The sequence below is a fragment of the Cupressus sempervirens genome, chromosome 8, assembly GCF_028749045.1.
Source record: "Cupressus sempervirens isolate cs-2001-9-10 chromosome 8, ASM2874904v1, whole genome shotgun sequence".
Classification (NCBI taxonomy): Eukaryota; Viridiplantae; Streptophyta; class Pinopsida; order Cupressales; family Cupressaceae; genus Cupressus; species Cupressus sempervirens.
The window spans coordinates 670,829,554-670,846,760 of record NC_143125.1 but is presented as its reverse complement, the minus strand read 5'-3'; the positions used below and the strand labels follow the sequence as shown (position 1 = coordinate 670,846,760).

General features: G+C 34.5%; 1 protein-coding gene across 2 annotated transcripts in view; it reads right to left on the bottom strand.

Moving 5' to 3' along the window:
* LOC149544225 (fructose-1,6-bisphosphatase, cytosolic-like) overlaps positions 1-17,207 on the bottom strand; it is a 119,264-nt gene that overhangs the window by 30,045 nt on the left and 72,012 nt on the right. The gene's annotated exons all lie outside the window — the stretch shown is intronic.

Here is a 17,207-nt window from a genome sequence, read left to right as displayed (position 1 = left end):
AGTCATTTATGTTATCGCTTTTCGTGGGGTGATATTTGTCAGCCCCATCCAAACCAGTATGTGATATCTTGTGAAATTCATTTGATGATTTGTGATCAATCCAATCAGCAATGACTTCAACGATATATATCCAAAGGTAGATGCTTCTGATTATTTTATTGATAGTATAAGTGCCTTCCTTGTTTGATGTTCGCAGGGTTCATGCTAAATCACTTTCAATAGAGCGATGCCCTATTTTGAAGGGATTGAATTCAAACATTTATATGGCCTATCTCCTCTTGTGGGGTCCATAAGGAATAATCATGCACTATGAGGTAGTTATAAGTCCTTCCACCCTAGCAATAGAAATAGTTATCTTTGAATATAGGTAGTCTTTCCTTTCACCAACCATGGCTATATTTAATTATAAGCCTTCTATTTGACATACATAAAGGAGATTCTAATATTTTAATGCTCACTATGTTCACCCATCTTTGTCGCAGATTACACAGTCTCGTAAACTATATAAATAAATCCTCATTCTTAATTTCTCTTCGCCTTATGTTACTCCACTTTTCTTTGTTTTCCCAACTTAGTTCACTAAGATGTAAGCCAAAGCCACTAACTTGTAGAGGCTCAACCATATTCACCCCTACTTCTATTGGGAGGTCCCCACGTAATGCCCGTGATAGTCATTTGGTCAATATATTTCCCACAGTTTCATGTCACCAATGTTCTACTTCCAAACAATGGATCTCCCCTTCACATGAATTATTGTAATTTCAATTATTTCTGCCAGTTTCTAATGTGAACACATTATATTTTAATCCACCAACATATTCAAGACGTCAGGTGGATTGTTCACCATAATTGATCTTTTATTTCTATTGTTCGTGGCTTACATATATCCTGTACTACAAGTAATGTCATAGATCATTTTTTGCTATTCATTTTCCCTTTTCGTTTGCTCGTCCATTGATAACCCTAAAGTTTTGTGCTCGAAATTCTATTTGTCTTAGGTCATCTTGACTCCAATTTAGTAAGCGTCATTTCATTTATAGAAGGAATCCCTTGGAGAAACGACAAGGTCTTTCTTGATCTAATCTGCGATGTTGAAGCACAACTTTCATTGTTCCCTACAAAAATAGGCTTTAATGGATTTGCAATGTCGTGGAACTGCTTGTGAGCATCATAATAACATTGGACAGAGATGGACAAACATTTGTGTCAACTTGCACACACAAATATGAATTTTGATGCAAACCAATGAAGAACACAACACTAACAAAGTCTATCCTCGAAAACAAAACAAGAAAACTCCAGTTTCCACTCTAATGCATTGTAATACTCATGCAATTATGTAAAATTTCATTGAAGTTACATTTGTAGTTTGACTCTGATACAAAATGCAAATGAAGGCTTATAAATAAGAGAGGAGACATGTCTCTACGGTTAATCATCACTAGATAACATATTAATATATTAGTAATATAAATAACCATATATATAATATATAAATAATATAATATATATATTATATACTATAATATATATTATTTAACATGGATAAGTATATATAGGAAATGATGATTTTACAATAACAATAATGTATATCAAATTGAATCAATCCGACTGAAGCTCCAACTTTAACAATATTAAGGGTAAGGAAAACAAGGTAGTGAAGCTTTAAGTTGCGAAGGCATATATTAGCTATGGTAGCAATAAATCCTGGGCTTAGGGAGCAAGTATTACAACACCTATTCAGTGACAACTTCTATAATGACGTTAGCTAAGCACTTCACAAAGATCCTCAAGACCCCAAGTATGGAGGTTACCAACTAGAAGAGGATGGAATTTTGAGATACAATGATAGGATGTATATACCTAAGGCTCTGGAAGTCCGAAGAATGAGTTTTGGAGAAATCCATATAGCTCCATATTTTGGACACCCTAAGGTGACCAAGTTGTTGGGAGATATGAAACCCTTGTATTTTTGGAAAAGAATGAAAAGAGAAATAACAAATTATGTGGTAGGATGTCTCAAGTGTCAGAGCGTCAAGGTAGAGCACCGTTATCCAGCAGGACTACCACATCCATATGTGGTTCCTGAATGGAAGTGGCAAATAATTACCATGGATTTTATTCAAGGGCTACCCATGACCCGGACCAGACACAACCTCACTTCATACCAAGTAATTTAACAGATGGGGAACTAGAGATTGCTCACAAATTTGTCAAAGAAATTTTCAAACTTCATGGGGTTCCACAAAAGATTATATCTGATAGAGGTGCTATGATAACATCCATATTTTGGCAAACTTTATTTTCAGCTTTGGGAACCAAGCCAAATATCAATTCCGCCTATCATCTAGAAATTGATGGCCAAACAGAAAGTGTAAATCAGGTATTAGCACATCTCCTAAGAGTGTATTGCATGGATCAACAATACCAATGGGAAATTTATCTTCCCTTAAAGTAGAGTTTCCTTAAAACAATTCTTATCAATCCGCTATCAAGGTGGCACCTTTTGAGGTCCTATATGGATATAAATGCAGAACTCCTGTAAGTTGGAACCAAATTGAAGACAAAATCATTATTGGGCTCGAGATGCTATTGGAAATGATAGAACAGGTAGTTCAAATCCAATAGAGACTAGAGGAGGTTAATGACAAACAAAAAGTTATGTAGATGCAAAATGGGTACCCCAAGAATTTATTGTGGGAGAAAAGGTTCTTTCAAAGGTAAAACCACAAAAGAGCACTATCAAGTTTGAAAAGAACGCCAAGCTAGCCCCAAGATATTGTTAAGGTTGTAGCTTCTGTCAGATTGATTTTATCATGAGATATCTTTTTCATTATAAATCATCTTTAAGATAATTATCTTATATATAATATATGTTATACATTATATATTATTATATAATAATATAATAATATATTACATATATGGTCAATATATTAATATTACATATATGTTTAACGATGAGTTATACATATGGTTATTTATTAACTAACGATGATTTAACTATAGAGACATGTCTCTTCATGAGACATGTCTCCTCCACTTATATTTATGAGTCTTCAAATCTGCATTTGGAAGACATCAATCACATTGGCAATGTTAGTACATTTGCAGAAAAGATCCAAGTTCTTCAACACGGTATCAAAGGCAAGCTGCAAATCAAGACTACAAAGACCAATATTCACGTAAAGACCATTATATATGAGGTTGGGACACAAATGACTCTAGCTCCAGATTGAGCATCTATAGTCTTGTTGCTTGAAAGTAAAATAAGAGTGATCAAAGATTGTACCTTGAGGTCTGCAGATGGTGTGTGGAGAAAAGGATGGGATTCAACCCGTGAATCTTATAAAATATTATTACCAAATACACCAACAAAGTGAAAAGGTTTGCGTGAGAGACAAGGTTAAAAGCAACTCAGGAAGACAGAGGAAGCGATACCTACATGGATCAGTCCATACTTAATACAATAAAAATAATACTACGTCATGGACTTAAAAGCCGGTGATAGGGTTCTATGTTATCAAAGGTGGCAAACCCATTTATTATTTTCCTTTAATACAACAGACAAGCACACTCTTCTAGCTAGCACACTCTTCTGGCTACCATCATTAACATTGGATATCAAAGGAAGGACATATTGAATCGATGGCATCTACGATGGATGGAAAGGCAAAAGGTATATGTTTTTGCAATATTGCCCACATTGCTATCAAGACTACCTTATAAAAACATGTGAACGGAAAACTCGACACATACAATTTGAGAAATACAACGAAATATCAATAAGGTGAATATTGACAAATGAAAGGCATATGTTTGACATGGCATCCACGCAACACGAAGGACATCCTAAAAAGCAGTATAACGAATGTTGAAAGACGTAAGGTCCGTGTAAAACCTAGAAACTCAGCATGCATTAAAGAAGGCATCGAGGCTACAAATGAACACACCGGATATAAGTAGGATGTTTTAATAAGTGTGAACCCTAAAAGAAAATAATGTCTCGTGCAATACATTGATGGCAGAAAGGATAAGTGCCAAACCGATTTTTGGTGAAGGTATGATATATTTTGTGTTTTATTCCAATGTTATAAATTCAATTAATTCATATTATAATGATAGATGTTATGAATTAATTATTATTGAGTATTATGTTATGAATAAAAATAAAAGTATTATGTTATCTTGATTTTATTACTGAAAATATAAAATAAAGAGTTATAATAGTTTTGATGTTAATAATAGATATGAGATAAATTAACTAACATCCAAATCAATATTTTTATTGGTATTTATATATGTTAAAATATAGATCATAGTATATATATATATATATATATATATATATATATATATATATATATATATATATATATATATATATATATATATATATATATATATATATATATATATATAGAAAATGGAAGATATGCTTAATGTTCAGTGGGATGATCTTATATAATTTTGCAAAATTATTTATTATCTTTGAGTATTATCTCTTATTTCTATACGAGCTATGTGCCCTAATCTTTTCCTCTGAGAATGTTACTACAGGAGGATGGAGATTGAGATTTAGAGGGAGCCTGACATTTCATTAAAGGCAACCTTGAAAGAGAGGGAGTAGATAGAGGATATAATCCAGTCAATCTTCGATGATCTCGATCATATTGATTCAGAAGGAGTAAACAACGTTGTGATGGAATTTTCAATGATCGATAAATTGTAACAGTCAAGAGGACTATAATTCATGCAACCATGTGATCCTAATGGCCCTACCCTTTGTGTACATCATATGAAAGTGGTGACTTCAATTGAACCATCTACGGTAAATGATAAACAATGTTCTATTCTCACTTACACCATCTTTAAAGGGAAGATGTTCCATTCATGTGGAGATGTTACCAGATATTGTGCAGACTCAACCTAATGATAGTGACTCCAAAGACCCTAATGATCAAGATGGATAAAATAAGGCTCTCATCTTCGATGATTGAGATTGTGAGATTCTTCTACATTAAGAGGGAGTATGACACTGCTTCAAAGGCAACACAGGAGCTTAGAAGATTGATACTCAAAGGAAGTCTAGAAATACATGTGGGTGACTGCATGATGTTGATGGATCTACTCCTACGTATATCATGAGGGAGTGATGAGTTCGACAGGCATCCTTGGGTAAAGAGAGTTTCTGAGGAAGTAACTAGAGGACCTGATTTCCCAAGATTAATGTTCAAAAAGAGAAATTTTGAGATGCAATCCTTTGTGAATGATATCTTCTTTATGAGAAGTTCTATGCAAAATTCCTTTTAATGCATTTTTCTCTATGAGAGAGAATTGAGGTGAAAGCCTTTGCACCACCCTCTGACTTGGTTCATGGTGGTTACTATTTCACATATGATATGTAATGAAAGGTGACGATTTTTCATTGACATATATAAACAAAAGGTAACCATTATAAGATGACGATCTTATAAATGGTAGACCTGTTATCATGATTCTTTGGGCCAGATTTTTCCGAACAACATGATAACGAACAATCAAAAGGTAACCATTATAAGATGACGATCTTGTAAATGATAGACCTGTTATCATAGTTCTTCGGGCCAAATTTTGCCAGACACCATGATAACGAACAGTTAGAAGGTAACCATTGTAAGGTGGTGATCTTACAAATGGTATGCCTGCTATCATGGTTCTTTGGGCCGGATTCTCCTAGAAACTATGATAACGAACTTGTTATGGTTCTTTGGGCCAGATCTTGCCAAACAACATAGTTGCTACTATAGACCTAACGAACAGTTAGAAGGTAACCATTGTAAGGTGGTGATCTTACAAATGGTATACCTGCTATCATGGTTCTTTGGGCCGGATTCTCCTAGAAACTATGATAACGAACTTGTTATGGTTCTTTGGGCCAGATCTTGCCAAACAACATAGTTGCTACTATAGACCACACTTACGGTGGTGTTTTTAAAGTAATGGGAATTGCTTCAATTGTGTGTTATGAAACGTGAGGAATTTAGTCTCATAGTGAATTGAATATCATACTGAGATGATATCTCTTCTTATTCTTGAGAGCATAATGTGTTCTATAAGTCCTCCCTAGCTAAGACCGAGTGTTAAGGTTCTAACTTCTGTCGAATTGATTTTATCATGAGATACCTTGATAGTATATCATCTTTAAGATAATTAGCTTATATATAATATATATTATATATATTATACATTATATATTATTATATGATAATATACTGCATATATGGTCAATATATTAATATTACATATATGCTTAAAAATAAGTTATACATATGGTTATTCATTAACTACTGATGATTAACTATAGAGACATGTCTCCTCTCATATTTATGAGTCTTCAAATCTGCATTTGGAAGACATCAATTGCGTTGACAATGTTAGTACATTTGCAAAAAATATCCAATTTCTTCAACAGATATGTGGGGCCATTTGAGGTGTTAGAAGTTGTGAACCTGGTAGCCTAATGGATTGTACTACCTCCAGCCCTTGCTAGAATGCATCACGTATTCTACATATCATATCTTAAGAAATATATTACCCACTGTAAGCATATAATTGACTGGAATCTCATGCAGGTGTGAGACCCAAGGGTGGTGGAAATAGAGCCGATTAGAATACTCAAGGTGGGTAAGCTTAACTTGCGAAATCAGAGCATAACCCAGTGCAAGGTCTAGTAGGACTAGTACACCGAAGAAAATGCTACCTGGAAAGATTATGATGAGATCTTCTAGAAATCTCCCCACTTTTTCTCAAGGACTTTAACCAAAAATAAATCCTGTTAAATTGTCATTTGAACTTTGGATTGCTTTATTTAATTAGAATTTTGTTCTTTTATATTATAAAGTTCATTAGGGACAATGAAACAGAATGGGAAGGGTATGTTACATCCCAATTTTTCGCTCATTTAAAATAGTCTTATAGTCATTGTATTTTCATGTGAATGACATTTAGTTAGTTAAAAGAATCGGATGCTATGATCTTGTGAAATGAAAATTATGGTTAACTGTTTTGATTCATGTGAAAATGAATTGTGAGTTGTTTGTTACCATTCAAATTAAAATGAATAATTATATTTCAAGAAATTATAAAAATAGTTGCTAGTGGTAATGGTGGTTAGCCATTGTGACAATTATGAATTACTTTTGATTATAGTTATCCTGATTTAAAATTGAGGAATACGTTATTGTCGTGGAAATATTCATTTTGGATGCAGGAGAAGAAAAAAGGGCGAAAGCATTGCTAAACAAGGTTTAAGGAATGGGGCACCAAAAAGGTCCATCGACAGGGCATCAGGAATGGACTCTAGCCATCTTGGTTAAGGATTTAATGGCTAGGCAACACAGACTATACCATCAGCTACCTAATCGGTTACTAGCAAAAAGAAAACTTTAAACATCGACAAAAACATAGAATTGGTTACCTTCTTATTCAAGATCTTTGAGGCATCACCAAAATGTATGTCTAAATATATTGACACCATGTTATCTTAACATTTGTACTTGTACCTACATATATATATATATATGTATATATGTGTATAAATCAACATGTTGATAAAGGGAATTATGCCCATATATATATATATAAGTAGAGATGAAATAAATAGCATGATGCCATTATAATAGATCTGAAAATCATGAGAAAATATGATCCTTATGTCTTTTTATTGGTTCCATATTGATGAGCGACTACCACCTTCATATCGGCTTATGTTCTTTTCTAAATTTAAAAAGCTAGGGGATTTACTTGTGACCGATGTTTGGCAATGCACCACCACCATCTTTTTTGTATCTGAGGGAGAGTACAGGTGATCCATTTAAATCATTCCCCGATGCCGATGAAATGTTTCTCTCCTTCCCTTTTCACATTTTGGCTCTAAGTCTTCATCTAGCAAAGAATTCATTTCCACGGCTAGAAGCCGACTGCAACTTCCATGGGTAGTATTCCATTATTCTCTATTCCACATAATGACATCCCAAGCTGCAAGTTAAGCAACGCTAGTTTTCTACCATTTTCAGACTTCATTCCTCGCGTTGGATCGCAATTGACAGAGCGTAAATACCATTCTCAAGTTATGTTACCATTTGCTCATATTTCATTATCATATGTTCTCTGTTTCTAGTTGTTTCAATATGGTTGTCTTTGATGTAATTGAATGACTGTAGTATCAATGTGCATCCTCGATCACAATTGAAGCAATACTACCCGTGACCAAAGACCATAGTATGATGATTTAGAAAGTATTGAAATTACTTCATCTCTCTTATTTCCTTGCTTATCAAGTGTTGATGACCATACAGACCTGCACTGTCATAAAACAGATTGTCACCATTGTGAATGTTTAGTGAGCACATTTCTAAATGGCGTACTTTGTATATTATATAAGAAGCTAGCACTGATATATAACATGAGGTATCAATCTGATTAATACAGTGGTACTGTCCATATGGCATTGAGATAAGATCAAATTGGATGAAGTAAATCTGATTGTTAAATTTACAATTGCATTATACATGACTGAATCTCCCAGGATACACCCAAGATCAGGAAGTTTAAGCATTAATGGGTGGGAAGGACAAGTATCCATGCAAGAAAATCTGAATGTCAGTAAACAAGAGTAAATGTATAATTAAACTGCATATACCAAGTCAGCTCATCATTGTCCAAATTATAATTCATTTGTCAAATCAAGTGGTGGGTGATCGGGCTTATAAAATGCGTATCTAAATCCTTGGCCAAGGTAGGTTAGTCGAATGCTTGCCACAATTGATCACTAGACGTTAGAGTGCTAATTGACAGAGGGGGGGGTTGATGGAGGATATCCACTGCCTTGTCTGCTGCTTAGCCAACGCTCTTAACGCTGAAATGCTTAGGTGGTAGGACCATGGTTCCCCAAGCTTAAGCCCGAGGTAGGGAGGGCCTCTCATATGAGATTTTGTGGGGATAAGTTAAGGTCCACAGTTGGGAGGTTAAGCCCGTGGCAATGCTTCTCCTCTTCACTAGATACCGAGGCTTCCACAACATAGTGACAGTTATTTGATACATCTATGACACTTGTTCCTTTTGCACGTTCTTTATCTTAATTTAATGTTGCCTTGATATATATATATATATATGTATGGGTAGAAGTTAGTTATGGAAGTTGGAATAGTTTCCTTTCATGTGAACTAGAAAAGGGTCATTATTTTACTTATGTTTGTTTAATCTTGTACAATCAAATCAGTTGATAGCTTTTCATTCTAAGTGAAGTAACAAATATAACCACCTTTATGTCATTTTGATATGAAAACCACTTTTACCTTAGAATATGTTTCTTCTTTAGCTTAGGAAAAATGGTATGTTACAGATGTATTATCCCTGAATGCACATCGGAATGCCTAGAATCTGCGGCAAGATGAAGAAATTTGTAATATTTGTAATGTGCAACAAGATCATATATGGATTGTAGATGAGGTCAACCAGGTTGAGAGGGTAAATTAAGATCTCTTGAAGAATGTTAATGATTTTGGTCAGCCTTTCCAACATAACGATAGTATGATGTTAAAAGACAACGCGGTCAGTAATTGCCAGTAGTCTGATAAGTCTTTTACATTCCAAGATGATATATTAGCTGACAGTGACAAGGTGACTGAAACTGGTTCCATGGTTAGAGTTGATGTTATGTCTAGTAAGACTGTGTTTGACCCATCACGTAATTTGTCCATAATGCAAACCCCCTCCCAGAATGTTATGTCCTGAAATTTGTGTTTGATCTCTGTAAACCTTGTGGTATTTCCTTTTTAAATCACTTTAGCATAACATAATAAAATGATAAAAGAACAATTTTCTGTTGTGTTGATGCTCATACTGAAAATGTGGAGAAAAAATGCATTGATTGATTTTACCAATCTGGATTGATATTTTCTTTTCGTAAACCTTTGCATTCACTTCAAGGGTTTGAAAGTTGTAGCGTGATTTTGAAAGCTTTATTACTGGTACACGATCATGTGTTGAGACTTCTTTGCCTTCTGCTGCATATTTCTCTTTCCATTAGAAATCTTGATATAAAAACTCTATTTTCAAAATCATGAGCATATATGTGTTTTTTGCTGCACACTTCAGGCACTTATTTCCTCTATCAGCAATGGGTTTTACAGATTTGTCATTAAAAAAAGGCCATGGTTCTCCTTCTTACGACATTGACATGGTTTCTCCATGAATTAACAGTGACAAGAGTCTCTAAAGTAAAAACCAAAAAATAAAAGTAGCTGAAAAAGAACCAAAGCATTTGTATATCGCATTGATATTGTATGCATTCGTTAGTATCCAATAGAGGTGACTGTTGCAATCATAACCTTTAGTTTCCTTTAAAATAGCAGTCTTATTTTGCCATATAATGCTCTGATGAATTCATGCACCTGTTGCTCCATATGCTGGCCTACTTTTGTACAACTGATTTAAAACATCATGAGGTTGTGCTTACACATTTTCAGCTTTTCAGAGATTAACTGAAGAAGCAACTCAATTTGTCACTATTTATGGTAGCTTCTTCACCGAATTTCCCAAATTTACGTACATAAGAGTAGGTGGGTACAAAGGTAAACCTCTGAAATTACCCAGGTATTGTTTAGACCGCTAAGTCCTAATTGAAGTTTGCAGGCAAGTAGCTGAAATGGATAAAAATTGTAAAGCTAGAAAAGGTCTTGGTGTTATCTTCCCTATTGAGCTTGGCCAGTATCAATGCAAAAACATTCTAGATGCTTTCGAGCTTGAAATTGAATTAAAGACTATGAACGTGACATTCTATTCTATACGATCAAGGTTCAATACTATAAGCTTTGTGCAATCTCAGTTTGAATTGTGCCCATCTTTTACCCACATTCCCTAGATAGAAGATTTCTGCGCAGATTGCAAAGAAGACTATGAGATAAGAAAAAGATGGTGGTCCAGATTTACCTTGAAGCAAATTAAAGAGTTCAAGCTACATATGGATGTTAAGGAGGAAGAAGAAGATGTGAGTAAAGAAATAGTTGATCCCTTCTATGTAGCTCAGGTCGAAGCTTTTCCCCTACATAAAATAGACTAAAATTTACTAGAGGAGGATCTTCAAGCTAAGACTATCCCTGTCATTGAGAGAACTAAGAACTGCCTAGTAGAGAAAATGAGGCCCAAGTCAGGGCATGCCGAGTTGCAATTTCATAAAGGCTCTACTAGTTCTAGATCAGAGTTGCCTATTCATTGTACTGATAAAATTGTCACATTTTTCTATGCAGGTACCTTGAACCATGAACCTAAAGTTGAAACTAATATTGTTGTTAAGAGTTAAGTTCAGCCTTTAGCTTCAGCTAGGTGGACACCCATTCTCAACCCCATGCAATTTCTATCGTTGATTTGACTTCTCGTGTGAATCAACAATTCATCAATCAAGTGAAAAGCGATAGATCGGTTTCTCGTGGATTTGATGAGTGGATTGAATCACTCGTCTCTCATGAAGTCACTTACATTGCCTGTCTTGCTGAGACAAGGATGAAAGTTGATCAGATGATGGTTGATCTAGAATCAAAGCTGAATGCTTGGGAAGCAGAGAAAGTAAAATGGGATGAAGTGATCATCCATGTGATTGAAGTCCAAGAGCATGGAACAAATAAGTTCCTAGAAAAGAGACCAAGCTCCAGCTTAGATGCTGATTTCCTATATGTATCCAGGACTAACCTAGAATGGAGAAATATGGTGATCGAATAGTGCCTCAATGAGTGCTTGGAACTGGTCAAAGAATTAGAATGTCTAAAGCAGATTATTGACAATGACATAAAATGCATTGATGTGGAAATCATGGAGAACAAAGATCAGCCAAAGAAGGACTTAAAAGATACATGTGTTGCCTGCAAAAATAAACTGAGGACCATGAAACAAAACCAAAGAGGTCTCTGTTGTGAATTTCATTATCACGGCTCGAGCTGATTACATGATTATCATCTGCGAAGATCACCTAATGGTTCAAGACAAGAAATTGGAGCACGCTCACAGAGTGATTACTATCTAGCAACTAAGAATAGAGCAACTGGGAATCCCACAACAAAAGGAAATCGTAGAGTTTGAAGTCGCCTATAAGGAGTGGAAAGAAGCAAGTGGGAATACACCTACAAATCACGAACAACAAACTGCCTTGGTCAACATAGTTGACAATTAGATAGAAATTAGGGGCTTCAGCCAATAGTTGTTACTATTTTTGGTTAGCCGTGTTAAGCTTTAAGTTAAAACTTTTAAATAACTCCTTATGGAGTTAGCTTTAAAACTATTTTCAAAAGCGCTATGTGGCTATAAAGAATGTTTTATTTGCTAATGCAAGGGTCGATACTCTGGATATTTTTATAGTGATTAGATATCAAACTTGATCAAAGAAAATATTTTGATGTTGCTATCTTTGTATGAATTCATAGAAAATACTGGTGAATCTGTTGGTTCCTCTCATAATATTGTCTCTGACTTTAAATCTTATGGTTTTAAGTAAATTGGATTGGTTTCATAAGGAATGCAATCTTGATTGTTGGGATTGATTGTCTATTAATTCTATGAAGATCATTTGAATCAATTACGTTCAGTGGACTTAATCAATTTGTATGATTCTCTTTCATTTTATAAGTCTTAAGGCTTACTTGTGGAACATTTACCTATCAACAATGCATTTACATGTTTATGGAAAAGTGTTTTGAATGCCTTTAGTCCTTTCTAGTTAAAAGTTAAATTTATCCTGGAGCGAGTTGTGCCTCTAGACACAAATAGTCTTGAACGGAGAACTCATTTGTTGTAGAGTAATTTTCCTTGCTATCAAATTTTAAAGAGCACATATCAGTTAGAAGGGAAAAATTGTTCACTAACAATTATGATGACGATATTCGGTGTGGCTTTCGCTGCCCACGGGCATTGGTTTTGTAATCGAGGTGCATTTGGTGTTGGATTTTGAACACAATTTTTAACATGTTTCTTGAATTGAGTGGTGGCTCTGCTTAACATGTGTCATATTGGATATGGGGTTTTAATCTTGCCTATTTGCCAGATCCTTTTCGGGTTTTTAGGTTACAGAGTGGACTGCTGGTCCAAATCAATGACAAGTTAGAGGTGTGTTGCTCTTGACTTTGGGTTCATTTACATTCATCTTCACTTCATTTTATGAGGAGGTTACTGTTTGGGTAGGGTGCTTCTTTTACCAAGGAACTAAGTCTAGTGACATTGGTTGAGTCAAGGTGGTTCTGCCAAACTTCCCAGCAAACAAGAATAGGCATTCCCGGTGCATAGATCTTCCTTAGAGACATTGTGACTGTAAGCACGATAATTTGCCTCTTGGAGAGTCCTTAGATTCTAGAAAACCCATTTTTCCCCTCGAACTAGTAGGACGAACTCCCTTGTCAAAAAAAACAAGAAGACCTTTCTTTTTCATCCCTTGCCATTCTCAGGGACTATTTGGACAGCTACGTAGGTATATATTCTTGGACATTCTACATCTCCATGGATTTCAAGCAGACCTCCAGCATAGTGGACAACTCTGGATATGTATTTTTTTGGCAAGTCATCCAAATACAAACCCTGCTCGAATGCTCAAGCGCTCAAGTACCATATTTATAAAGTTGTCGTTGTCATGTACAAAGATTCAGTCAAGGGTTCTTCACTACTTGGCTTTCAAATATAATTTGAAATCTTATGTCATGTAGATGTTTGTACGCGATTTTGAAATATGTGACATTGTATGCGATGGGGGAATCTGATCTATACGCTCTTCAGTTGATCCTTGTTTGGATTGTTTTCTACCAAAGATAGATTATTAGATTTGGATCATGAACAATTTTTGTATTCGGGCTATGTATCAGAGTTTTTTTTGCTAGTCCTTTCTCTGAGGAACCTCTTGAACTAGGTAAATATATATTAATAAAATATAAGTGCTCCATCACTTTTGATTTATATATATATTGAATCTAAGAAGTCAAGGGATACGTAATAAAGAGATATGACTCCTTGAAATTAAGATATAAAACGGGGGAGAGTTAAATCTAAAGAGAATGGAGGAAGGGGAGAAGTAAGGAGTTAAAGAAGGATTAATGGAAGAGGAAAGTAATGAGAAGAAAATGAAAAGCGACTTTTTCAAATGGTTGCAATGATGAAAGGATAGCACTCCTTCAAAGCGGTTGTAATTATGAATGGTTGTAACTCTTCGAAAAGATTGTAATTATGAAATGTTGTGACTTTTTTAAAGAAATGTGATTATGAGTGGTTACGGCTTTTTGAAAAGATTTTGATTATAAAGAGTTGTAACTTTTTATAAGAAAAAAGAAGAGTTGTATCAAAACAAAAAAAATAGAATAAAGTAACAAAAGAGATACCTCTTAATACAACTCTTTTTTTCCTTATTCAATACTAATTTATAAATCTTGTCTTATTTGTAGTCACAACATTTCATAATTACAATCTTTTCAAATAGTTGCAACCATTCAAAATTACAACCCTTTTGAAGAGTTGCATCCTTTCATCGTTGCCACTATTTGGAAAAGTCACTTTCTTGTTTTCTTCTCATTGCTTTCCTCTTCTATTAATCTTTCTTCAACTCCTTACTTCTCCCCTTCCTTCTTTCTCTTAAAAATTAACTCTCCTCCCTTTTATATCTTAATTTTAAGGAGTCAAATCTCTTTATTACATATCTCTTGACTTTTCATTAGATTTAGTTAACTTGTATAGATATTTTCAAATCAAAAGTGACGGAACACTAATATATTATAAATATATACCTAATTCAGGAGGCTCTGAGATAAAGCACTAGAAATAAAACTTTGAATCACGGCCCAAGTACAAAAATTGGTCATGATCCAAATCTGATAATCTATCTCTAGCAGCAAATAATCCAAATTAGGGTCATCTGAAGATCATATAGATTGAATTCCTCCATTACATACAATGTCAACTATTCCAAAATCCCCCAACTACAAAAATGTACATAACATAAGCTTTCAAGTTATACCTAAAAGCCATGTAGTCAAGAGCCCCTCGCTGAATCTCTACATATGACAAAGACAAGCTAATTAATATGGTACTTGAGGGCTTGAGCATAACTAATTTGGACACAAAATGACAGAGTAGGGTTGGTATCTAGATGGCTTGCCAAAAAGCATATAGATTCAAAGTTGTCCACACTGCTATACTGAAGATCAGCTTGAAATCCATGTAGACATAGAATGTGCAAGATTATATGCCTACGTAGCTATTGAAATAGTCACTAAGGATGGCAAAGGAAATAAAAAGGTCTTTCTCTTTCTTCCAGCAAGGGAGTTCATCATGCTTATTCGAAAAGAAGAATGGGTTTCTTGTGTCTGAGTATTCTTTAAGGGCCAAATTATTGTACTTACACTGACGATGTCTCTGAGGAGGATCTAAGAAAAGGGAAGGGTTATTTTTGTTTGTTGCAAAGTTTGGAAAAGCCACCTTGACTCAACCAATGTAACTAAACTTAGTCCCTTCGTAAAAGTAGCAACAATACCCAAAATATAATTTTCTCATAAAATGAAGAGGAGATGAATGCAAATGAGGCCAAAGCAAAGAATGAACACATCTCCAACTCGTCACTAATTTGGACGATCACTCCAATCTACAACCTGAAAACCCGAAAAGGATTCAGAAAATAGCCAAGATTAAAAGCCCATAGCCAATATCACACATGGTGGGCAGATCCATCACTTAGTTCAAGATACAGAATAAAATTACAGTGAGAATTCCAACAACACCAGCTGCACCCCCATTAATACTATTTCTAATTCCCCCCTCCCTTGATGGAATTGGTTTAGATGATTATATATATAGTTGTATCAATTATGGTAGAATTATCTAAAACATGATCTCCCCTTTACTTGCTTACAATAATCATGTGCATATGTTGGGTAGAAATAGTGCTCAAGTAGACTATCTTCGGATATTCGATTTAGTTAAAAATCTGATCTAGATGGATAAGATATTAATATTTTGTTTGTTGTTATGAGTGGTGATCTAATATCGAATGATTTTTTTTGAGATTATATTTACCTCTATAATTCTATGCTAGTTTGATTCTATATTCTTGCAATATGGATAGAGTCATCTGTGATGGATTAAATAAGGCCCTGAAGCCTAAGTTATCACTTCGGCAAGTCCTCAAATGTGAGTAACCCCGAAGGATGAGATATAAATTTTGTAATAGTCTAAGAAATATATCTCAATGACTGATTTTTATTTCCTTATATGTCCCCTTATCATCAAATGGCTGCATCAATTAATTCTCAAGAGATGTGCCCACTCTCTTATAATTGTTGTTTATTACGAAATTGGCTTGATGGTGATTTGACAAGCATCAGGCAATTACTACAGCTGATAATTCGAATATTGTTTGTGAACTATTAATTTATTAATTTTACATCTTATTCAATTGTTATTTTCTTAAGAGGACCAATGTTGCCTAAATTGTTGTTATTTGAAGTGTCAATGAATTATTTCATTTGTAACTTTTGAATGGTGCTCAAGATCATGATTTTACTTCTCTTACTCCATTGCCAAGGTGGATATCCAAGTGGATATTGCTTTCTGATTGTTTCCTTCCCTGTGTGGACTTCACCTGACTCTCTATGATATGTTTGGTACCTTTATCAACTTCATCGAGTTTGATAGATTATTTCATAATAGTACGCTGGCATACCTTTGTCCACCAATTCATAGTCATCAATCCCCTAAGGAATCAGATTACGATTCCATTCAAAAGATCCATGGCATCGTGAAACAATGGTGATATTTGTTAACTTTGATTTTAGAGTAGGACATATGTGATGATGTTCCACAATTACAATTGGGTTATGAGTAAAGATGAGATTAAAGATAAGTAAAGAGTCAAATTAATTATTATTAGTCTGAACCATTGTGACAATCAGATTGTATTAATGATAACAACAAACATTTGACTAATCTAAACGATCAATATCGCAAGGAATTGGATTACATAGATAATGCTTAGTCATGAGTTTAGCTCAGTCATTCTACAGATTTTATTATTTTATTATATTTATTTACTTATATTTGAATATTTAATATAAAAAATTATTGGTCAATTTGATACAGTTCTTTAAGTTAGGTCTTTTCCTTATCACAGACTATCTCGATTGGTGTCACATAGATCATTGTTG